This window comes from Apodemus sylvaticus, chromosome 3, assembly GCF_947179515.1.
Source record: "Apodemus sylvaticus chromosome 3, mApoSyl1.1, whole genome shotgun sequence".
NCBI classification, from domain to species: Eukaryota; Metazoa; Chordata; class Mammalia; order Rodentia; family Muridae; genus Apodemus; species Apodemus sylvaticus.
In genome coordinates, this window is record NC_067474.1 from 13,835,042 (window position 1) to 13,861,767 (window position 26,726).

Here is a 26,726-nt window from a genome sequence, read left to right on the forward strand (position 1 = left end):
CAAGGTAGTTTTGGTTTTTTGGTCTTTTTTTTTTTTTAATCTCCCAGCAGCCTGAAAGGAGAGAGTGATCTCCCAGCAGCACTTTCACTTCTGAGCACAGAGATGAGATCTCCACCTTCTCTCTGGAAAGGAACTGCTAGGACTGCACAAGGCATACAATCAGTGGATAGCTGGGATGGAAGTTTTCTTGCCACCATTTGAACTGACCCTGCCAGAAGAGAGTTGGTCTCCCAAGAGTATGGACACAGACTTACAGGCCCACAGGAGGGATGAGCTTCATTCACACAAGACCAACCAGCACCAGAGATAACCAGATGGGGAAAGGCAAGAACAAGAACTCTACCAACAGAAACCAAGGCTATTTGGCAACATCAGAACCCAGTTCTCCCACCACAGCATGTCCCAGATACCCCAATACACTGGAAAAGAGAGAGTTGGATTTAAAATCATATCTCCTGATGCTGATAGAGGGCTTCAAGGACATAAAAAAAAAAAATACAGGAGAACATGGGTCAACAGGTAAAAGCTCTTGTAGAAGAAACACAAAAATCCCTTAAAGAATTACAGGAAAACACAAACAATCAAGTGAAGGAACTGAACAAAACCATCCAGGATCTAAAAGTGCAAGTAGAAACAATAAAGAAATCAAAAGTGAGACAAATCTGGAGATAGAAAACCTTGGAAGGAATTCAGGTGTCATAGATGCAAGCACCAACAGCAGAATATAAGAGATAAAAGAAAGAATCTCAGGTGCTAAAGATTTCATAGAAAACATTGACTCAACAGTAAAAGAAAATGTAAAATACATAAAGCTAGTAACCCAAAACATCCAGGAAATCCAGGACACAATAAGAAGACCAAACCTAAGGATTATAGGTATAGATGAGAGCAAAGATTTAAAACCAGTAAATACCTTCAATAAAAATGTAGAAGAAAACTTCACTAAGCTAAAGAAAGATGCCTATGAACATACAAAAAGCCTATAGAACTCCAAACACACTGGACCAGAGCAGAAATTCCTCCCGTCATATAATAATCAAAACACCAAATTCACTAAACAAAGAAAGAATATTAAAAGCAGTATGTGTTTTGTTGTTGTTGTTGTTCTTTATTCCTCTTTTTTTTTCTTTTTCCTTTCACTTTGTTTTAGGAATGTGGAAGAATTTTTGACTTTGGACTATAACAGTTTTTAAATGCTATAAGTAAAAATTAATGAGCCATAGTAGGATACTCAAAGACAGTGATAATAGCAATATGGGATATTGAGTCCCAGCACAAGAGGTTTTAGAGAAAAACAATATTTCCAATTAGGCTAGTGAGGGTTCTTACTATATTTTGAATAAAGGAAAAGGAACAATGTGGCTTATTTCTTCCTGTGTCTTAAGGACTTACCTGAGACTAAATTTAAACTTGTGAATTTCCTTGGTGAAAGAAAATAAAAAAAAAAAAATATTGGCTTCACCGTGTGGTTATTAGTAACCACACTTAAGCAGAACTATTATGAAAAATAGCAGGAGGATCAGACAGTAATTCACATTATAATTTGGGGAAGGAAAGGATGCTAGAATCTTTTTATTTCTATATTCTTTGTTTACATTCCAAATGCTTTCCCCTTTCCCAGTTCCCTCTTCTCTCCACCCATTCCCCAATCACCACCCTCCCATTTCTTTGTCCTGGTACTCCCCTACAAATCTGGAACAAGCCTTTCCAGGACCAGGGCCCTCTCCTTCCTTCTTCATGGGAATCATTTGATATGCTAATTGTGTCTTGAGTATTCAGAGCTTCTGGGCTAATTAATATCCACTTATCAGTGATTGCATTCCATGTGTATTCTTTTGTGATTGGGTTACCTAACTTAGGATGATATTTTCCAGTTCCAACCATTTGCCTAAAAATTTCGTGAATTCATTGTTTTCAATTGCTGAGTAGTTTTCCATTGTGTAAATATACCACAATTTCTGTATCCATTCCTCCATTGAGGGGCATCTGGGTTCTTTCCAGCTTCTGGCTATTATAAATAATGCATGCCGGAGAAACCTCTGGGTATATGCCCAGGAGTGGTATAGCGGGTCCTCTGGAAGTGTCATGTCCAGTTTTCTGAGGAACTGCCAGACTGACTTCCAGAGTGTTTGTACCATCTTGCAATCCCACCAGCAGTGGAGGAGTGTTCCTCTTTCTCTGAGGATGCTAGAATCTTAATGTTACACCCAAACTTGTTGAAAGAAAGACTCCAATTGTTAAAGGACATTAGATTAGTGTCATCAAGAAGAGGCTAAACTTGTCAGGCAAAGGCTTAATAGATGCCTCAGAAAAGGGAAATCCAGGGGCAGGGAGGTCAGGTGGAAGGGCATTTACTTGGATGCAGAGGGTGGGAGGAGGGGTTGGGTGTGTTAGGGGAGGGGGAAAACCAGGAAAGGTTTTACCATTTGAAATGTAATGAAGGCCTCCATTGACACCATGGAGCCTGGAGTCTTCACAGCCTTCTCTGCATCAGTCAGGGGAGAGTGATCTCCCAGCTGTGCTTTCACTTCTGAGTGCAGAGGTGAGATCTCCACCTTCTCTCTGGAGGGGAACAGCTAGGAGAACAGAGGGCCTAAGATCAGTGGAACAGCTGGGACAGAAGTCTTCCTGCCACCATTGGCACCAGGAGACTCCACAGCCTTCTGAGCATAGCCCACCAGGAGAGAGTGATCTACCAGCAGTGCTTTTGCTTCTGAGTTCAAAGGAGTAAGGACACAGGCTTACAGGCCCACAGGAGGAACAAACACCAGCCAGAGACAACAATACTGTAAGACCCCTAAAAACCGAGGGTGCCTCAGCACCCCACGCCCCGGAAGGCAACACCCAAATCATTCGCAAGAAACAATCTCGATGCAATAGCATGAGGATTTCTTTATTCTGGGTTCCATAGCCGTGCACCACTCAGGGTTAGAGGACTATGGACCCTGAGTGCCGAATTGCAACAGCTTTTATAAGTTTACGACAGCACCCGCTAATCAAAAACCAATCATTTCTTAGCATGGAGAGCCCACGAAATGTGAGCCAATCGATTTGTACCGCTCCATAGTTTTTAGGCCAATCAGTTTAAATTATCGGAGCCCGCGCTCAGTGGACCAACTAGTTTCCTATAATGTCTGCAGCTGTGTGAACTCCTGCTTAGGGGTAATGGCATAAGTTTACAGAAGCAAGATAAACTTAGCCCATTTCCAGTTACCCTATGGGGCCAGGATCACCTATTCAAGGCCTTTCTGCTAGATCTAAACAAAGGGCGGGCTCTGGAATGTGACCTTTTACCTAGTTTCTAACAAAACGAGATAGCATTTTAAACTCCTGATTTCTTGGGGTCATTAGAGTTAGGCTGTATTATTTTCTATCCTTTCAATACCAACTAGCCCCAGAGAAAACCAGACGGCAAAACAACCCTACCAACAGAAACCAAGGCCTCATGGCAACATCAGAACACAGTTCTCCCACCATAGCAAGTCCTGGATACCCCAACACACAGGAAAAGAAAGAGTTGAATTTAAAATCATATCTCATGATGCTGATAGAGGACTTCAACAAGGACTTAAATAGCTCCCTTAAAGAAATCCAGGAGAACATTGGTCAACAGGTAAACGCCCTTAAAGAGGAAACACAAAAATCCCTTAAAGAAATACAGGAAATCATGGGTAAACAGGCAGAAGCCCTTAAAGAAGATACACAAAAATCCCTTAAAGAATTACAGGAAAACACAAACAATCAAGTGAAGGAACTGAACAAAACCATCCAAGATCTAAAAGTGCAAGTAGAAACAATAAATAAATCACAAAGTGAGACATCTCTGGAGATAGAAAATCTTGGAAGGAATTCAGGAGTCATAGATGTAAGCATCAACAACAGAATACAAGAGATATACGAAAAGAACCTCAGATGCTGAAGATACCATAGAAAACATTGACTCAACAATCAAAGAAAATGCAAAATGCATAAAGCTGGTAACTCAAAAAATCCAGGAACTCCAGGACACAATGAAAAGATCAAACCTAAGGATTATAGGTATAGACGAGAACAAAGATTTCCAATTTAAAGCGCCAGTGAATATCTTCAACAAAATTATAGAAGAAAACTTCCCTAACCTAGAGAAAGAGACTCCCAAGAAAATACAAGAAAACTTCAGAACTCCAAACAGACTGGACCAGAACAGAAACTCCTCCCAGCACATTATAATCAAAACACCAAATTCATTAAACAAAGAATATTAAAAGCAATAAGGGAAAACGGGCAAGTAACTTATAAAGGCAGATCTATCAGAATCACACCAGACTTCTCACCAGAGATGATGAAATCTAGAAGATCCTAGGCAGACCTCATACAGAAACCTAAAAGAACACACATGCCAGCCCAGGCTAATATACCCAGCAAAACGTTCAATCATCATAGATGGAGAAACCAAGATATTCCATGATAAAGCCAAATTTATACAATAGCTGTCCACAAATCCAGTCCTACAAAGGATAATAGATGGAAAATGCCAACAGAAGGAAGGAAACTACACCCTAGAAAAAACAAGAAAGTAATCTTCCAAAAAACCCAAATGAAGATACCCACACAAACATATAAATAACATCAAAAATAACAGGAAGCAACAGTCACTATTTCTAAATGTCTCTTAACAACAATAGACTCAACTCCCCAATAAAAAGACATAGACTAACAGAAATATTTCTCACGTAAATCTTCAATTTTATCAGAAAATGTTTGTAATTCCCCTTTTAATTAATTTAGTAATGTTCATCAGGTCTACCATTTTATCTGCATTAATTTTCATGATAATCTTCAATTTTAATATGTTTTTCTATATATTTCTTCTATTTTATCAGAATTGCTTTCAATGTAAATCTTTTTATCACAAATGTTTCAAATTCCACCTTCAATTAATTAAGAGTTTTTATATCTACCATTTTAGATGTAAAATTTTCCATGAAATAGTCAATTTTAATGTGTTTTTCTATATATTTCTTGAATTTTATCAGAAATATTTTCCATGTAAATCTTTAATTTTATCTGAAAATATTTAATTCCACCTTCAATCAACTTAGAATTATCTTTATGCCTATCACTTTATCTATATAATTTCCATTATAATCTTTAATTTTTACATGTTTTTCTATATATTTCTTCAATTTTATCAGAAATATTTTCCATGTAAATCTTCAACTTTATCAGAAAATGTTTAAAATTCCACTTTCAATTAGCTTAGGAATACTTTATTTTTTATTTATTTATTTTTATGTTTTTGGTTTTTTAGTTTTTTTCGAGACAGGGTTTCTCTGTATAACCCTGGCTGTCCTGGAACTCACTCTGTAGACCAGGCTGGCCTTGAACTCAGAGATCCACCTGCCTCTGCCTCCCAGAGTGCTGGGATTACAGGCATGTGCCACCACCTCCTAGTTCTTTAGGAATACTTTTATGCCTACTATTATTACATCTACATAAAAATTTTCATGATAACCTTCAATTCTAACATGTTTAAAAATTTTAACACCTAAAATTTTTCTACAATTTTATCAGAAATATTTTCCATGTAAATCTTCAATTCTATCATAAAATGTTTCTAGTTTATATTTTGATTAATTTAGCAATGTTTTACATATCTACCACTTACTCTTTAATTTTCCATTAAAATTGTCAATTTTAATGTGTTTTTTCTTATTCCATATATTTTTTATTTACATTTCAAATGATTTGTCCTTTTCTGGCCCCCTACTCCCCGAAAGTCTCATAAGCCAGTTCCCTCCCCCTGTTCTCCCACCCAACCCTTCCCACTTTCCTATTCTGGTTTTGCCCTATACTGCTACACTGAATCTTTCCAGAACCAGGGGCCACTCCTCCGTTCTTCTTGTACCTCATTTGATGTATGGATTATGTTTTGGGTATTCCAGTTTTACAGGCTAATATCCACTTATTAGTGAATGCATACCATGATTGATCTTTTGAGACTGGGTTCCCTCACTTAGTATGATGTTCTCCAGCTCCATCCATTTGTCTAAGAATTTCATGAATTCATTGTTTCTAATGGCTGAATAGTACTCCATTGTGTAGATATACCACATTTTTTGCATCCATTCTTCTGTTGAGGGATACCTGGGTTCTTTCCAGCTTCTAGCTATTATAAATAGGGCTGCTATGAACATAGTGGAACATGTATCCTTATTACATGCTGGGGAATCCTCTGGGTATATGCCCAGGAGTGGTATAGCAGGATCTTCCAGAAGTGACGTGCCCAGTTTTCTGAGGAACTGCCAGACTAATTTCCAGAGTGGTTGTACCAATTTGCAACCCCACCAGCAGTGGAGGAGTGTTCCTCTTTCTCCACATCCTTGCCAAAACCTGCTATCTCCTGAATTTTTAATCTTAGCCATTCTGACTGGTGTAAGATGAAATCTTAGGGTTGTTCTGATTTGCATATCCCTAATGACTAATGAAGTTGAGCATTTTTTAAGATGCTTCTCCGCTATCCGAAGTTCTTCAGGTGAAAATTCTTTGTTTAACTCTGTACCCCATATTTTAATAGGGTTATTTGGTTTTCTGGGGTCTAACTTCTTGAGTTCTTTGTATATATTGGATATTAGCCCTCTATCTGATGTAGGGTTGGTGAAGATCTTTTCCCAATTTGTTGGTTGCCGATTTGCCCTTTTGATGGTGTCCTTTGCCTTACAGAAACTTTGTAATTTTATGAGGTCCCATTTGTCAATTCTTGATCTTAGAGCATACTCTATTGGTGATCTGTTCAGAAACTTTTCCCCTGTACCGATGTACTCAAGTGTCTTCCCCAGTTTCTTTTCTATTAGCTTCAGAGTGTCTGGCTTTATGTGGAGGTCCTTGATCCATTTGGAGTTGAGCTTAGTACAAGGAGACAAGGATGGATCAATTCCCATTCTTCTGCATGCTGACCTCCAGTTGAACCAGCACCATTTGTTGAAAAGGCTACCTTTTTTCCATTGGATGTTTTCAGCCCCTTTGTCGAGGATCAAGTGGCCATAGGTGTGTGGGTTCATTTCTGCATCTTCAATCCTGCTCCATTGATCTGCCTGCCTGTCACTGTACCAATACCATGCAGTTTTTAACACTATTGCTTTGTAATATTGCTTGAGGTCAGAGATACTGATTCCCCAAGAATTTCTTTTGTTGTTGAGAATAGTTTTAACTATCCTGGGTTTTTTGTTATTCCAGATGAATTTGAGAATTGCTCTTTCTAACTCTATGAAAAATTGAGTTGGGATTTTGATGGGTATTGCGTTGAATCTGTATATTGCTTTTGGCAAAATGGCCATTTTAACTATATTAATCCTGCCAATCCATGAGCATGGGAGATTTTTCCATTTTTTGAGGTCTTCTCCCATTTCCTTCTTCAGAGTCTTAAAATTCTTGTCATACAGATCTTTCACATGTTTAGTAAGAGTCACCCCAAGTTACTTTATACTGTTTGTGGCTATTGTGAAGGGTGTCATTTCCCTAATTTCTTTCTCAGCCTGCTTATCCTTTGAGTATAGCAAGACCACTGATTTGTTTGAGTTGATTTTATAATCTGTCACTTTGCTGAAGTTGTTTATCAGCTGTAGGAGTTCTCTAGTAGAGTTTTTTGGGTCACTTAGGTAGACTATCATATCATCTGCAAATAATGATAGTTTGACTTCTTCCTTTCCAAATTGTATCCCTTTGACCTCCTTATGTTGTCTAATTGCTCTAGCTAGAACCACTAGAGCTACAATTTTAATGTGTTTTTCTATGTATCTCTATTTTATCTGAAATATTTTCCATGTAAATCTTTAATTTTATCAGAAAGTGATTTTACTTCCCTTTTCAGTAAAAATAAATAAATTGTTTTCTAGAACTTAAAAAAAAGACATATAATGAAGATTATATTCAATAAAATTTAAAAAAATTCTAAAACAAAAAAGAAAAAGAAATAAAGTGAAGGGTGCCCTCAGGAAAAGACTCCATGTAGGCACATTTCCAACTTGTGAAAGGATATAGTCTAAGGAATTTTCTGTTCCTAGAAAAGAAAATCAAACAAAAGCTGCTGCAAATGTAATTCAAATAGACAAGGTTACATCCCAAAGTTTTAGCATAGATCTTAAGTAGGTAGACATTAATTTCAGCCTTGCAATTTATTAGCTGTAGAACATTAGACAAAGGACTTAGATTTGCTTCTTTTGATTTCTACATCTATCACACGTTACATGGATGATACAAGAGTATATACAATGACCAAGCTTCCAGAATCACTGTGAAGTGTACTGTGTTTCCAGCACTGTACTTTGCTATCAAAGCTTAAGGCCACATGTTCAGTTATTAATAAACTTATTTTATAATCCAGAAATATGTAGAAAAGAAACTTACTATTTTCTGTGTGACTTATACTTTCTTAGAGAGATACAAGACTCTAAAGCCTAAGTCCATCTTTATCATTATTGCTTCCCCATCACCAGACATCCTCTATATCGACATTAATCGTTTTTACAAGCATTCTTTTTCATACAACACAACCAGTGTTAATTGAACACAGTGCAGTTAGTCAGATATAGAACAATAGGTGGGCTGTGCCTGGAGCTGCTAAGCCTGCAGTATTAATCTTTCAGCTCTTCGGGAACTTCTAATTCTCTATGCCATTTAAGTTACTTAAATTGAATACATTAATCAGACTTAGTCTACACAAATATAATTTAATAGCACACCAAATATTCTTCAATTTGAGGCTCTTTATATAAAAAAAAATAGTAGGGGTTCCCACTAACAGCACAGAATGTAGCCAAAGGTAATGGTTTGGGATATCTCCCATATAGTTATATGTACAAATAACAACAAAACACATTTCCTTTATTGTTTTAAATATTTGTGCTTTTGAAATGAACTCATGATTATAAAACACCAAACTACTTACAAAGGATGGCATAGAAAATGCCAGCCATTGGCACAGAGTGAAAGAGCCCACAGAAAAATCTGAGAGTACTAGATGGAAAGAGGTGGGAAGCAGACGTCCCCAGTGTTCGCACAAAGCTACAACTGTCCCACTGAGTGAACTCTGATCACAGCACTGGTAGACTGTGTACTCCCTGGGTGGGTGGTACAGTGTGTTTAGTATCTTATTTTACCCAAAAGTAGTTTCTTTCAGTTAAATTTCCTTTGTTTGTACCAGTTTCAAGATGGCAGGTATAAGACTAGCTTCTTTGTTTTTTTCAAAATACTGTCATAATGCAGACAAATGTACTGAAAGACTTCAGCAGCACTGAACTCCAGCAACACAGAATAACTGAGTTTTCCTAGCTGAATGTGTAGATCATTCAAGCTCCAAATGGCATCAGTAAGTTTCAGGAGTGGGGCCAGCAAACCTCACCCTTCCAAAATTTTCCGAACAGTGTATATGTTTTCTTAAAACATATTGGAGACACAGTCGGTACTTAAATAGCATGCCTTAATCTGAAACTGGAGTTCCTTTTCTCTGACTCCCTCTTGCTATCTTCTATAAAAGCATGGTAAGTGGGATGAGGCAGCAGAAGTAAAAGACATTAATATTTTTTCTTCTTCTTTTTTTAATTTATTGATACATTTATTTACATTTCAAATGATTTCCCCTTTTCTGGACCCCCACTCCCCGAAAGTCCCATCAGTCCACTTCCCTCCCCCTGTTTTCCCACCCAACCCTTCCTACTTCCCTGTTCTGATTTTGTTCTATACTGCTTCACTGAGTCTTTCCAGAACAAGGGGCCACTCCTCCGTTCTTCTTGTACCTCATTTGATGTGTGGATTATGTTTTGGGTATTCCAGTTTTCTAGGTTAATATCCACTTGTTAGTGAGTGCATACCATGATTCATCTTTTGAGTCTGGGTTACCTCAGTATGATGTTCTCCAGCTCCATCCATTTGCCTAAGAATTTCATAACAGCTACCTGCAAGACAAGCATCAGTTCAGTAATGATGATTCAGCCTAAGATATTGAGAAGACAGAGACAGAAATGCTTTAATTTGGCATTTTTGGTAGCAAGAAGAGTGCTTAGGATGACACCTAGCTAAATTGTGTAGTCTGCATGTTTCAGTGCTTTATTTGTGGCATTCATTTCCATGTGCATATGCTCTTTGTAGTGAGTAAATGTTGTTAGACTCTCCAAGGTAATGCTTTAACCGCAACAAGGCAGACAGATTCAGAAACCACATAGCCACCAGATGGGCATGTTTATTTTTTGTAGAGAGTTCAAACAAGTCATTTGGACCACAGTGAAACACAGCAGGCACAGATGAAGTTGTAGCAATATAGGCACAATGAAGGATGTTTATATCACATGAGTCCTTTATGCCTCTTCCCAAGGCACCCACAGCAACCATTCATGAAGGAAAATTGTGGTTCATTCTCTGGGGAATACAGGTCAAGGTTTAAATGAGCTCTTTGAGAGGGGCTGACCTGAGAGTGATGTGGGGCTGTTTTCAGTGGTGGAGCCTATAGGGTTTGTCAGCCACATCAAAGCTATATGAAGAATTTGCATATGGTTGTGGTGGAACCCATGGATCCTTTCTACCATATTGCAAATTGTTATATATTGCATATGCATATGCATTGTTGCATATTGAAGGTACTAGATTTCAAAACACAGAGTAAACAGACAAAAAGGAAGGAAAGAACCCAGTGTCTGACTCCATACAAATGAGGTTGTGTTTATTAGCACATACAGCAAGGGCAGGCTCTTTCCCACAGGGATGGTCTCTACTGTACCTTTTATAGCGGAAGGAGATACTCTCTAGTGAAATCCATTTAAACCAATGCCCTGATAGGGTGACTGATGTTGCTTAACAATGGAATTGCATCCATGGTTACCAGAAGACTTCAGAGTACTTACCCAAGGTTACCTTCAGAGTCTCACTCTGTAATGAAGTGATGGCAACAATCTTGCCATATTATCCTTCCTACAGTCTGTAAAAAGCTTTTATTACATAGATGACATGCTGCTAATCTCTGAGTATTTTAAAGATTAGTGAAATATCTAAAAGACATACAGAAGTACACAATGGATTGAGGATTGGAGGTCAATCCACACAAGGTACCAAAGGCAATTTCAACTATGAAATTCCTGGGAGTATTATAGTCCAGTAAAACTTGTTTGATACTAGGTATAGTTATTCACACCTTTAATTTCTGTACTCAGGAGGCAGAGGCAGAGGCAGAGACAGTCTGATCTCTGTGGGTTTAGAGCCACCCTCCCCTTTACAGTGAGTTCTAGGCAACCAGAACTATACAGTGTCTCAAAGCACCTCCTATAACAGTCTGCATTCATAAATGTGAAAGAATCGGGAGTCTTTTTGGTGCTTCAGATATTGCCAGGTATTTATACTCTACCTTTATCATTTTACCTGTCCTCTGTACAACTTGCATGATGAACTACACTGATATGTGCCTCATTCCAGTATCCCTTTATGATGTGACTCATTATCTGTGTTGGAGAGGGCTGGTTGGGATGCAGCTATATTTGAGTTATCCTTGCTCCTGTAAGAAACCTTTTGGTCATACCACTGTTCCCAATAAAAATTCATTGGTTCACAAACTGTGACTTGTTTTAATCATTACTTAAGGCTGTTATGAATTCAATATCTGGAGTAAATAGACATGGATATACTGTATCCTTCTAAGAAAAGTAGCATATAACAGTTAAATACTTGGATACAGGGATATGCAAATCTTAATGACTTTTGTAGATTAGAAACAATTTTCTCACTTAGTTTTGGGTACTGATTAAAGATCCACATAACAGTGTATAAAAGTCCTCATTTTTTCTTATATATATCTGTGTTTAGGATCTTCAAATTTTTCTCATGTTAGCCAATAAGAAAGATTTAATAGTATCTCATTACTTCAAATTATATTTCTCTAATTTAGTGAGAAAATGGAAAGCTTTTCATTGTTGATTAGACATTAATATGATCTTACAGAAAATGCATTTGTATTGTGGCTTCACCACTGCTCTTCTTAGTGATTTATGAGAACACATACATCCAAGATCTTAAACATTGTCTCTCTCTCTCTCTCTCTCTCTCTATATATATATATATATATATATATATATATATATATATATTCTTTAGTGAAATATAAGAACCAAATAATACAAATCCGTACCAAAATATACTTGTACGATGGTATGGTTAGGAATTCTAAAGACAAAATGTCTTACTATGGATAAGACAAAGACCAGAAGGAACTCATAGAGCACTGAAAATATTTCTTATGTTGCTTGCCTAGAATTGTTACAAAATATCTCAATAAGGTCATGACTTACACCACAGAAAAAAACGAGAATGATTCGTGATACACTATGATTCTTGGGGCATATGGAGGACATAAAAAGTAGCTGCAGACTGATTCTGAAGTGGATAAAGAAAGAAGAGAATGAGGTTACATGATGGGGAGGTTGAAGAAAGGAGGATGAAAAAAGGAGGAGGCAGAGAAAAGGAAGAGAAGGAGAGGGGAGGAGAAGGAAAGGAGGAAGAAAATGAGGATAATAGAGCAGAAGGAGGAAAGAAGACTAAGAGGACAGTGTCTATCAGGAAGACCATTTAGCACAGTGAGCACATAAGGGATATTATTGCCTAGACCAGGAATCCCTTGTTTTAAATAACCCTATAGTACATTAAAGTAAAAAAGAAAAAGGAGAAACATTTATGTTCTTAATAAATACTTACTGGCTTGTTTCTTTTTAAACATTGATGTATCATTGTAATCATCATCATACTCATCATCATTAACTGGGTGTGAGTGAACTTGGGTCCATCCTCTAGCAAAGTGTGCCATACCCAAGTGGCGCAGAGAGGCAGATTAAGCTCTCAGGAGTGCAAAGAGACTGGCCTGTACAGGTAGAATCACCTCTGCTCCTCAGAAGATCACACCAGGAACCCTCTAGTGGAAGCCCTCTGGTTTCAGTCTCCAGCTTGGGACTTGGGACCATCCTATACCACCATGTACCATATCCAAATGACACAAGGAGATAACTAACCACTCAGGAGGGCGGAGAGGCCAGACAGCACAGGTAGCACTACTCCTGATGTTCAGAGGAAACAGCTGGAAAATCTGAGGACACAAGAGCCTAGGAGGAGCCTGGGACAAGAGTCTTCTGACTTCAGCCTGCATCCAGAGTTGATCGGGGCCACAGAGCTACATACCCAAATACAGCCACAAGAGAGTGGGTAACACAGGATTACCTACATACTGGTATACACAGAGAGAACAACAGGATTACCTACATACTGGTATACACAGAGAGAACAGGGTCTTCCAGGAACACAGATACAGAGGCTTACATGACAAATAAGCCACAATCAGAGACAGCAAGCCCAGCTAACACCAGAGATAACCAGATGGCAAAAGGCAAACACAAGAACATTGCCAACAGAAACCAAGTCAACATGGGACAATCTGAACCAAGTTCTTCCACAACAGCAATTCCTAGATACACCAACACACCAGAAAAGCAAGATTTGGATTTTAAATCACATCTCATGATGCTGATAGAGGATTTCAAGAAGGACATAAATAACTCCCTTAAAGAAGTACAGGATAACATGAGTCAACAGGTAGAAGCTCTTAAAAAGGAAACACAAAAATCCCTTAAGGAAATACAGGGAAACATGGGTCAACCTGCAGAAGCCCTTATAGAGAAAACTATAAAAAATCTCTTAAAGAATTACAGGAAAATACAAACAAGTGAAGGAACTGAACAAAACCATCCAGGATCTAAAAAAATGAAAGTACAAACAACTAAGAAATAACAAAGAGAGACAACTCTGGAGATAGAAAACATTGGAAAGAAATCAAAAGTCATAGATGCAAACACCAACAACAGAATACAAGAGATAGAGGAAAGAATCTCAGGTGCTTAAAATACCATAGAAAGCATTGACTTGGACTGAGAAGACAGGTGCAGCCAGGAACATAGGGAACACCCTACTGTAAGTGACCTGTGTCACCAGTGACAGTTCACCAGAACCCCACCTGCACCCAGGAGCTAGGCAGAGCCACAGTGTCTGTGCACCTATCCTGCCAAAGGACATCTGCTCTACAGGGAGTCCCTTGGTGACAGGTGAAGCCACCATCTTCACTACTGCAACAGACCAGACTGCTACAGCCAGGAACGCAGGGAACACCCAAGTATCAGATCAGTTGGGACTCGGTTTACCAGGGCCCCACCTGCACCCAGGAGCTGGGCAGAGTTACAGCCTCCTATGCACCTACCCTGCCTGTTGACATGTGCCCTGCAGGGAGTCCCACATTTAGAGGTGAAATCGCCATCTTTGTTCCTGTGACTGAGCAGATGGGTGCAGCCAGGAAAGGAGGGAACACACAAGTGTTAGATAACTTGGGGCACAGTCTGCCAGGGCCCCACCTGTACCCAGGAGCTGAGCGGTGCCACAGCACTTTGTGCCAGGGGAGAGTCAGTCATCCAGGTGTGCTGAGACAGACTTGTAGGTACAAAGGAGGAATAAGCACTAGCCAGAGACAAATAACATCAGGACCAACTAACATCAGAGAAAACCAGATGGCAAAAGGCAAACACAGGAACAATTCTAACAGAAATCAAGGCAACATGGCACCATCTGAACCCAATTCTCCCACAACAGAAAGTCCTGAATACCCCAACACACCAGAAAAGCAAGATTTGGATTTAAAAATCATAGCTCATGATGCTGATAGAGGGCTTCAAGAAAAACAAATAACTCCCTTAAAGAAATACAGGAGAATACAAGTAAACAGGCAGAACCCCTTAAAGAATTACAGGAAAACACAATAAAACAGGGGAAGGAATTGAACAAAACCATCCAGGGTCTAAAAATGGAAGTAGAAATAATAAATAAATCACAAAGGGAAACAACTCTGGACATTAAAAACCTAGGAAAGAAGTCAGGAGTCAACAACAGAATACAAGAGATAGAAGAGAGAACCGTAGATGCAGAAGATACCATAGTAAGTATTGACACAACAGTCAAAGAAAATTAAAAAATGCAAAAAGCTCCTGGCCAAAATCACCCAGGAAATCCAGGACAAAATGAGAAGTCAAAAACCTAAGGATTATAGGTATAGAAGAGAGTGAAGATTTCCAACTTAAAGGGCTAGTAAATGTCTTAAACAAAATTATAGAAGAAAACTTCCCTAACCTAAAGAAAGAGATGCCCATGAACATACAAGAAATAGACAGAAATCCAAACAGATTGGACTAGAAAAGAAATTCCTCCCATCACGTAATAACTAAAATGCCAAATGCACTAAACAAAGAAAGAATATTAAAAGCAGTAAGAGAAACAGGGCAAGTAACATATAAAGGTAGACCTATCAGAATTACACCAGACTTCTCACCAGAGACTATAAAAGCCAGAAAAGCCTGGGCAGATGTCATACAGACCCTAAGGAAACACAAATGTAAACACAGACTGCTATACCCAGCAAATCTCTCAATTGCCATAGAAAGAGAAACCAAGGTATTCCATGACAAAAACAAATTTACACAATATCTTTCCCCAAATCCAGTGAATGTTTGTGAATGGAAAACACAAACAAAAGAATGGAAACTACACATTAGAAAAAGTGAGAAATTAACTATCTTTCAAAAAACCCAAAAGAAGATAACCACACAAACATAAAAATTACATTAAAAATAACAGGAAGCAACAATCACTATTCCTTAATATCTCTTAACATCAATGGACTCAATTCCCCAATAAAAATAAATAGACTAACAGACTGGATACATAAACAGTATCCACCATTTTGCAGCAAACAGGAAATACACCTCAATGTCAAAGACAAACATTACCTAAGAGTAAAAGACTAAGAGTAAAACAATTTTCAAAATAAATGGTCTCAAGAAACAGGCTGTAGTAGCCTTTCTAATATTGTATAAAATTGACTTTCAATCAAAAGTCATCAAAAAAGATGAAAAAGGACACTTCATACTCATCAAAGGAAAAATCTACCAAGAACTCTCACTTCTGAACATCTATGTTCCAGATACAAGAGCACCCACATTCATAAAAGAAACTTTACTAAAGCTTAAAGCACACATTGTACCTCCCACAATAATTGTGGGTGACTTTAACACCCCACTCTCCTTAATGGACAGATCAGAGAAACACAAGTTAAACAGAGACACAGTGAAACTAATTGAAGTTTTGGACCAAATGGATTTAATAGATATCTATAGAACATTTCATCCTAAATCAAAAGATTATACCTTCTTCTCAGCACCTCATAGTATCGTCTCTAAAAATGACCATAAAATTGGTTCCAAAACAGACCTCAACAGATATAAGAAGATCAAACTAATTCCATCCCCTCTATCAGCCCACTATGGAATAAGGGTGGTCCTCACTAGCAACAAAAACAACAGAAAGCCCACATATACATGGAAGCTGAACAATACTCTACACCATGATGCCTTGGTCAAGGAAGAAATAAGGAAAGAAATCAAAGACTTTTAGAATTTAATGAAAATGAAGCTACAACATACCCAAATTTATGGGACACAATGAAAGCAGTGCTAATAGGAAAACTGATACCTCCATGTGCTTCCAAAAACAAACTTGAGAGAGCTTACACTAGCAGTTCAACAACATACCTGAAAGCCATAGAAAAAAAGAAGTAAATACACCCAAGAGAAGAGGAAGGTAGGAAATCATCAAACTCAGGGCTGAAATCAACCAAGTAAAAACAAAAAGAACTGCACAAAGAATCAACAAAACCAGGAGCTGGTTCTTTGAGAAAGAACTCATAGCCAGACTAACTAGAAGGCACAGAGACAGTATCCAAATTAACAAAATCAGAAATGAAAAGGGAGATATAACAACAGAAACTGAGGAAATTCAAAATATCATCAGATCCTCCTACAAAAGCCTATACTCAACACAACTGGAAAACCTGGAGGAAATGGACAATTTCCTAAACAAATACCAAATACCAAAGTTAAATCAGGATCAGATAGACCATCTAAATAGCCCCATAACCCCTAAAGAAATACAAATGTTCACTGAAAGTCTCCCAACCAAATAAAGGACAGGACCAGATAGTTTTAGTGGAGAATTCTATCAGACCTTCAAAGAAGACCTAACATCAAGACTCTTCAAACTAGTCCACAAATTAGAAACAGAAGGAAAACTACCCAACTCCTTCTATGAAGCCACATTTACTCTGATACTAAAACCACACAAAGATCCAACAAAGAAAGAGAAATTCAAACCAATTTCCCTTATGAATATCAATGCAAAAATACTCAATAAAATTCTTGCCAACCAAATCCAAGAACACATTAAAATGATCAATCACACAGATCAAGTAGGCTTCATCCCAAGGATGCAAGAATGGTTCAATATACGGAAGTCCATCAATGTAATCCACTACAAACTGAGAGAAGAAAACCACATTGTCATTTCATTAGATGTTGAAAAAGCATTTGACAAGATTCAGCATCCTTGCATGCTAAAAGTCTTGGAAAGAACAGGAATTTAAGGCCCATACCTAAACATAATAAAAGCAATATACAGCAAACCAGCAACCAACATCAAACTAAATGGAGAGAAACTTGAAGCAATCCCACTAAAATCAGGGACTAGACAAGGCCTCCCTCTCTCTCCATATTTATTTAATATAGTACTGGCTAGAGCAATTAGACAACAAAAGGAGGTTAAAGGGATACAAAATTGAAAGGAAGAAGTCAAATTATTACTATTTACAGATGACATGATACTATACTTAAGTGACCCAAAATACTCCACCAGAGAACTCCTACAGCTGATAAACAACTTCAGCAGAGTGGCCAGATATAAAATTAACTCAAGCAAATCCTCGGGAGAACGGCGGCGGCGGCGGCAGCAGCGGCAGCAGTGGCTGCTCCAGCTGAAGGGCCATCAGCAGTGGAACCAAGGCTTCACAGGGACCAGTTAGGCCCTGCGCCCACGACCACTGACCTTCGCTGACCAGCCGGACAGCAAGCAGCTGCAGTTGTGCGGCGCCTTTCCTGCACGGAGGCCACTTCAGAACTCGGCCTCCCACCAGTCAGGAGAGGAGCATCCATCTTGGCTCCGTACTCCAGGAATCGGACAGACTGAGGTACACAAACATAATCCGAGGCCAACACCGCGGTGGTCTGAGCCCGACGGGCGTTGGCCTGCACCCAGGCCCTGGGCGGGTCGGGGGGCCATCGGGGTGCCAACCCAACCAGGAGGTTTTTTGCCCAGGCCTGCGAGCGCGCCGCCGCCATTTTGCCTGCAGGGCGACAGAGAGCTCAGGCGGGCAGACCTGTAACAGGCATAGCCTAAGGCTAACAAAGCGGGGGTCCAGGCCCCAAAAGGCACAGGACTGACCCCAAGAACTGGGCGGCTTGGTGGGCCATCTGTGAGTCAACCCGCCCAGGTGATTGTTAGCAAAGCAGACTCTCCCGGCGCTTTCAGGGAGCGCGGGCGCGCACGCCCGCCATCCTAGTCACCTGGCAAACCCAATTAACAGTCAAAGCCGTAGGGGAACTTTGCTCAGACCTTGGCCTCCCAGGCTTTTGCCTGGACTCAGGGACTGGGCGGCCAGGCTAACCTTGTGTGCGACAGCCCGGTTGGCAGATCGGCTGCCCAGCGGAGTGAGCGGAACACAGGGGAGGTCACAGTAGCATACAACTTCGGCACTCCCTGGGAGTGCACACGGGCTCCATCTGCTCCACAGACACAATCTGGGGCAAGGCCTCAGGCAGAAGCCCTTAGCTCTACTCTCTCCGCTTCCGGATCCAGATCAGTCTGGGCGACAGCATTACATCTCCAAGTCCTGCAAGTGGCTAGCTGGGCTTCCGGGCGGCCAGCTGGGAGAAGTCAGGGTGCTCCAGTGAACCCAGCAGGCCCCAGCGGGAGCCTTCGGGTGCCTGCTTTGGGATCTGAACAGCCTGGGCAGCAGCACACTGTCTACAAGCAGTGCAGGAGGTAAGCTGTGCACCAGAGGCCAACTGGGTAGGGGCAGCTTGCACTGGTGAGTCCAGCACTGACAAGATAAACTAACACCAGTGAGATCTAGATGGCAAAAGGCAAACGCAGGAACGTCACTAACAGAAATCAAGGCAATATGGCAACATCTGAACCCAATTCTCCTCTACCAACATGTCCTGGATCCCCCATCACACCAGTAAAACAAGATTTGGATTTAAAATCACTGGTCATGATGCTGGTACAGGAACACATGAAGGTCATACATAAAGAAATTCAGGAGACAATGGATCAAAAGTTAGAAGCCCTTGCAAGGGAAACACAAAAATCATTGAAAGAAATCCAGGAGAATACAAAAGCCAACAAGGAGGAAATGCAAAAAACACTTAAAGAAATACAGGAGAACTTTGCTCAACAGGCTGAGGTCATGAAAGACGAAACACAAAAATCTCTTAAAGAAATACAGGAGAACTTTGGTCAACAGGCTGAGTTCATGAAAGAGAAAACACAAAAATCTCTTAAAGAATTACAGGAAAACACAAACATGCAAGTGAAGGAGCTAAGCAAAACCATCCAGGATCTAAAATCAGAAGTAGAAACAACTAAGAAAACTCAAAGGGAGACAACTTTGGAGATAGAAAGCCTTGGGAAGAAATCAGGGGACAGAGATACAAATATCAACAACAGAATACAAGAGATAGAAGAAAGAATCTCAGATGCTGAAGATTCCATAGAAACCATGGACTCAACAGTTAAAGAAAATGCAAAATGCAAAAAGCTTGTAACCCAAAATATCCAGGAAATCCAGGACACAATGAGAAGACCAAACCTAAGGATTATAGGCATAGAGGAGAGTGAAGATTTACAACTTAAAGGGCCAGCAAATATTTTCAATAAAATTATGGAAGAAAACTTCCCTAACCTAAAGAGAGAGATGCCCATGAATATACAAGAAGCCTACAGAACTCCAAACAGACTGGACCAGAACAGAAATACTTCCCGTCACATAATAATCAAAACACCAAATGTTCTAAACAAAGAAAGAATACTAAAGGCAGTAAGAGAAAAAGGCCAAGTAACATATAAAGGAAGACCTATCAGAATCACAGCAGACTTTTCACCTGAGACTATGAAGGCTAGAAGGTCCTGGGCAGATCTCATGCAGACTCTAAGAGAACACAAATGCCAACCAAAACTACTATATCCAGCAAAACTCTCAATCACCATAGATGGAGAAACTAAGATATTTCATGACAAAACCAAGTTTACCCAATATCTATCCACAAACCCGGCCCTAAAAAGGATAATAGGAGGACAACACCAATACAAGGAGGGAAACTTCACCCTGGAAAAAGCAAGATAGTAACCTTTCATCAAACCCAAAAGAAGTTAAGCATTCAAATTTAAAAAATAACGTCAAAAATGATAGGAAGTAACAATCACTATTCCTTAATATCTCTTAACATCAATGGACTTAATGCCCCAATAAAAAGACACAGACTAACTGACTGGATACGTAAACAGGACCCTACATTTTGCTGCTTACAGGAAACACACCTCAGGGTCAAAGACAAACACTACCTTAGAGTAAAAGGCTGGAAGACAATTTTACAAGCAAATGGTCTCAGGAAACAAGCTGGAGTAGCCATTTTAATATCAGATAAAATTGACTTTCAACCCAAAGTCATCAAAAGAGACCCTGAGGGACACTTCTTGCTGGTCAAAGGAAAAATACAAAAAGAAGAACTGTCAATCCTGAACATCTATGCCCCAAATGCAAGGGCACCCTCTTTTGTAAAAGAAACTTTATTAAAACTAAAAGCACACATTGCACCTAACACAATAATTGTGGGTGACTTCAACACTGCACTTTCCTCAATGGACCGATCAGGAAAACAGAAACTAAACAGGGACACAATGAAACTAATTGAAGCTTTGGACCAATTAGATTTAACAGATATATATAGAACATTCTATCCTAAAACAAAAAAATATACCTTTTTCTCAGCACCTCATGGTACCTTCTCCAAAATCGACCATATAATTGGTCACAAGACAGACCTCAACAAATATAAGAAGATCGAACTAATCCCATGCCTCCTATCTGATCACTATGGAGTAAAAGTGGTCTTCAATAGCAACAGAAACAACAGAAAGCCCACATACACGTGGAAACTGAACAATACTCTACTCAATGATACCTTGGTCAAGGAAGAAATAAAGAAAGAAATTAAAGACTTTTTAGAACACAATGAAAATGAAAACACAACATACCCAAATCTATGGGACACAATGAAAGCAGTGCTAAGAGGAAAACTCATAGCCCTGAGTGCCTCCAAAAAGAAAATGGAGAGAGCATACATTACCAGCTTAATGACACACCTGAAAGCCCTGGAACAAAAAGAAGCTATTTCGCCCAGGAGGAGTAGAAGGCAGGAAATCATCAAACTCAGGGCCGAAATCAATCAAGTAGAAACAAAGAGAACCATACAAAAAATCAACAATACCAGGAGCTGGTTCTTTGAGAAAATCAACAAGATAGATAAACCCTTAGCCAGAATGACCAAAGGGCACAGAGAAAGTATCCAAATTAACAAACTTAGAAATGAAAAGGGAGATATAACAACGGAAACTGAGGAAATCCAAAAAATCATCAGATCCTACTACAAGAGCCTATACTCAACACAACTGGAGAATCTGGAGGAAATGGACAATTTCCTTGACAGATACCAAATACCAAAATTAAATCAGGACCAACTAGACCATCTAAACAGTCCCATAATGCCTAAAGAAATAGAAGGAGTCATAGAAAGTCTTCCAACCAAAAAAAGCACAGGACCAGATGGCTTCAGTGCAGAATTCTACCAGACCTTCAAAGAAGAGTTAACACCAATACTCTTCAAACTATTCCACAAAATAGAAACAGAAGGAACACTACCCAATTCCTTCTACGAAGCCACAATTACGCTGATACCAAAGCCACACAAAGATCCAACAAAGAAAGAGAACTTCAGACCAATTTCCCTTATGAACATCGATGCAAAAATACTCAATAAAATTCTTGCCAACCGAATCCAAGAACACATCAAAACGATCATCCACCATGATCAAGTAGGCTTTATCCCGGGAATGCAGGGTTGGTTCAATATACGGAAATCCATCAATACAATCCACTACATAAACAAACTCAAAGAACAAAACCACATGGTCATTTCATTGGATGCTGAAAAAGCATTTGACAAAATTCAGCATCCCTTCATGCTTAAAGTCTTGGAGAGAACAGGAATTCAAGGCCCATACCTAAACATAGTAAAAGCAATATACAGCAAACCGGTAGCCAGCATCAAACTAAATGGAGAGAAACTTGAAGCAATCCCACTGAAATCAGGGACCAGACAAGGCTGCCCCCTTTCTCCTTATCTTTTCAATATTGTACTTGAGGTACTAGCTCGGGCAATTCGACAACATAAGGAGGTCAAAGGGATACAAATTGGAAAGGAAGAAGTCAAACTATCATTATTTGCAGATGACATGATCGTCTACCTAAGTGACCCAAAGAACTCCACTAGAGAGCTCCTACAGCTGATAAACAACTTCAGCAAAGTGGCAGGTTATAAAGTCAACTCAAGCAAATCAGTGGCCTTCCTATACTCAAAGGATAAGCAGGCTGAGAAAGAAATTAGGGAAATGACCCCCTTCACAATAGCCACAAACAGTATAAAGTATCTTGGGGTGACTCTTACCAAACATGTGAAAGATCTGTATGACAAGAACTTCAAGACTCTGAAGAAGGAAATGGAAGAAGACCTCAAAAAATGGGAAAACCTCCCATGCTCATGGATCGGCAGAATCAATATAGTTAAAATGGCCATTTTGCCTAAAGCACTATACAGATTCAATGCAATACCCATCAAAATCCCAACTCAATTCTTCACAGAGTTAGAAAGAGCAATTATCAAATTCATCTGGAACAACAAAAAACCCAGGATAGCTAAAACTATTCTCAGCAACAAAAGGAAATCTGGGGGAATCAGTATCCCTGACCTCAAGCAATACTACAGAGCAATAGTGTTAAAAACTGCATGGTATTGGTACAGTGACAGGCAGGAGGATCAATGGAACAGGATTGAAGATCCAGAAATGAACCCACACACCTATGGCCACTTGATCCTCGACAAAGAGGCTGAAAACATCCAATGGAAAAAAGATAGCCTTTTCAACAAATGGTGCTGGTTCAACTGGAGGTCAGCATGCAGAAGAATGCGAATTGATCCATCCTTGTCTCCTTGTACTAAGCTCAAATCCAAATGGATCAAGGACCTCCACATAAAGCCAGACACTCTGAAGCTAATAGAAAAGAAACTGGGGAAGACCATTGAGGACATCGGTACAGGGAGAAAGTTTCTGAACAGAACACCAATAGCATATGCTCTAAGAGCAAGAATTGACAAATGGGACCTCATAAAATTACAAAGTTTCTGTAAGGCAAAGGACACCATCAAGAGGACAAATCAGCAACCAACAAATTGGGAAAAGATCTTCACCAATCCTACATCAGATAGAGGGCTAATATCCAATATATATAAAGAACTCAAGAAGTTAGACTCCAGAAAACCAAACAACCCTATTAAAAAATGGGGTACAGAGTTAAACAAAGAATTCTCACCTGAAGAACTTCGGATGGCAGAGAAGCATCTTAAAAAATGCTCAACTTCATTAGTCATTAGGGAAATGCAAATCAAAACAACCCTAAGATTTCATCTTACACCAGTCAGAATGGCTAAGATTAAAAATTCAGGAGACAGCAGGTGTTGGAGAGGGTGTGGAGAAAGAGGAACACTCCTCCACTGCTGGTGGGGTTGCAAATTGGTACAACCACTCTGGAAATCAGTCTGGCGGTTCCTCCGAAAACTGGGCACCTTACTTCCAGAAGATCCTGCTATACCACTCCTGGGCATATACCCAGAAGACTCCCCACCATGTAATAAGGATACATGTTCTACTATGTTCATAGCAGCCCTATTTGTAATTGCCAGATGCTGGAAAGAACCCAGGTATCCCTCAACAGAAGAGTGGATGCAAAAAATGTGGTATATCTACACAATGGAGTACTATTCAGCCATTAGAAACAATGAATTCATGAAATTCTTAGGCAAATGGATGGAGCTAGAGAATATCATACTAAGTGAGGTAACCCAGACTCAAAAGGTGAATCATGGTATGCACTCACTAATAAGTGGATATTAACCTAGAAAACTGGAATACCCAAAATATAATCCACACATCAAATGAGGTACAAGAAGAAAGGAGGAGTGGCCCCTGGTTCTGGAAAGACTCAGTGAAGCAGTATTCAGCAAAACCAGAACGGGGAAGTGGGAAGGGGTGGGTGGGAGGACAGGGGAAGAGAAGGGGGTTTGCGGGACTTTCGGGGAGTGGGGGGGCTAGAAAAGGGGAAATCATTTGAAATGTAAATAAATTATATCGAATAATAAAAAAAAAAAAATTAACTCAAGCAAATCAGTAGCCTTCCTATACTCAAAGGCTAAGAAAGAAATTAAGGAAATGACACCCTTCACAATAGCCACAAACAATATAAAGTATCTTGGTGTAACTCTAACCAAACAAGTGAAAGTTCTGTATGACAGGAATGTCAAGTCCCTGAAGAAAGAAATCGAAGAAGACCTCAGAAGATGGAAAAATCTCCCATACTCATGGATTGGCAGGATTATTAAAGTAAAAATGGCCATCTTGCCAAAAGCAATATACAGATTCAATACAATCCCCATCAAAATCCCAACTCAATTCTTCATAGAGTTAGACCAATTATCAAATTCTTCTGGAATAACAAAACCCAGGATAGCTGAAATTATTCTCAACAGTAAAAGAACTTCTGGGGAAATCAGTATCCCCAAGCTCAAGCAGTACTACAGAGCAATAATATTAAAAACTGTGTGGTATTGGTACAGTGACAGGCAGGTAGATCAGTGGAATAGAATTGAAGACCCAGAAATGAATTTTCACCTGAGGAATGTCGAATGGATGAGAAGCACCAAAAGAAATGTTCAACGTCCTTAGTCATCAGGGAAATTCAAATCAAAACAACCCTGAGATTTCACCTCACTCCAGTCAGAATGGCTAAGATCAAAAACTCAGGAGACAGCAGGTGCTGGCCAGGATGTGGAGAAAGAAGATTCTTCCACTGCTCATGGGATTGAAAGCTGGCACAACCACTCTGGCAATCAGTCTGGTGGTACCTCAGAAAACTGGGCATGATAATACCAGAGGACCTTGTTATACCACTCCTGGGCATATACCCAGAGGATTCCCCAGCATGTAATAAGGACACCTGCTCCATTTTATTCATAGCAGCCCTATTTACAGCAAAGAGCACCTCTCAAAACTTCCTAGCATTAATGTGTGCAGGTGACACAGTTAATATACAATGTCTAGTGACAATAATTAAGGTCAGAGTGTATGAAGAACTTGACATATTCCAAAATACCAAGCAAACTATGATATTTGAATACAACTTATGTCCTTCCAAAAATATTTGAGGAAGATATCATTGGAAAGATGTGTGCATTTTTGTTACATTTTTTTTTGTTGTTGTAAGCTTTATTATGATAAGAAAGCATCATGAAACCAGTTCTAATGGATTCTTAAGTGCATAATCCAGTATTATTAATGTTGTTTACAAGGTTGCAGAGACCATCTCTATATCTTGTTCATCCTGTGTAACTCTAACTTCATGTACATTACAAAGCAGCTCCCCATATGGTCTTCCACTCCTTTTCCTGTTTCTGTGAGTCAGTTTAGATCACTGGTGCAGATAGAATCATGCAGTATGTGTCCTTCAGTGCTTGATTATTCACTTAGCATACTGTCCTCATGTTGAGGCATGACATGAGATGCCTCTTTCATTCAGGTTCAGGTTGGATGACATTCCTTGTATTAGATACTATATTTCTCTATCTGCCTGTCAATGGATGCACATTCAGGTTGGCTGTCTCCCTGGCTGTTATGGCTTCAATGAGGAGGGAAGCATTGTTATACATTCCCACCAAAGCAAATGCACCAATTCATATTCTGATTCACAGTGGATGAGTTTTAATTTTCCAAATCTTTATTGTGCCTATGATGCTTGGAAAATTTTTTATTTGTTTTTTTTTTTTGTTGCTGAGGAATAAATTGGGGGATGAAAGATAATGTTGTACTCTGGTTTTGAACAAACAAGTCAATTTAAAACTGGGGGAAAGACTCAAATAGAGATTTTGTCAAAGAAGGCACAATGGTTATGATGGTGAGTGTGAATTGTCAGCTGGACATTGGTCTCTGAGCATGCTGATAAGGATTTTCTTGATTGTGTTTATTTAGATGGAAAGACTCAGCCACTTTCTGGAACCAACCCCTGCTTAGTATCCTGAACTCTACAAACAGAAGAGGGGACCTGAGCAGCAGCAACAGCCACATTCATTACTCTCTGCTCCTAACAGTGGATATAATGAGATCAGCTAACTAAAGCTCTTCTTCCTTGACTTCCCCTCCTTGATGGACCATAGCTAGACTAAGCCTTTCTCCCTTAAATTGGCTTTCTGGGGGTATCTTATCACAGAAATGTGAAAAGAAACTAAGACAACAGTCAAAAAGAGGAAAGAAATATGCTCAATACCATGAATCACTGTGAAAATGCAAATCAAAGCTGCAATGCAACACAACTGGTTTTGGTTGTGGGTTTCTGTTTGGTTGCCTTT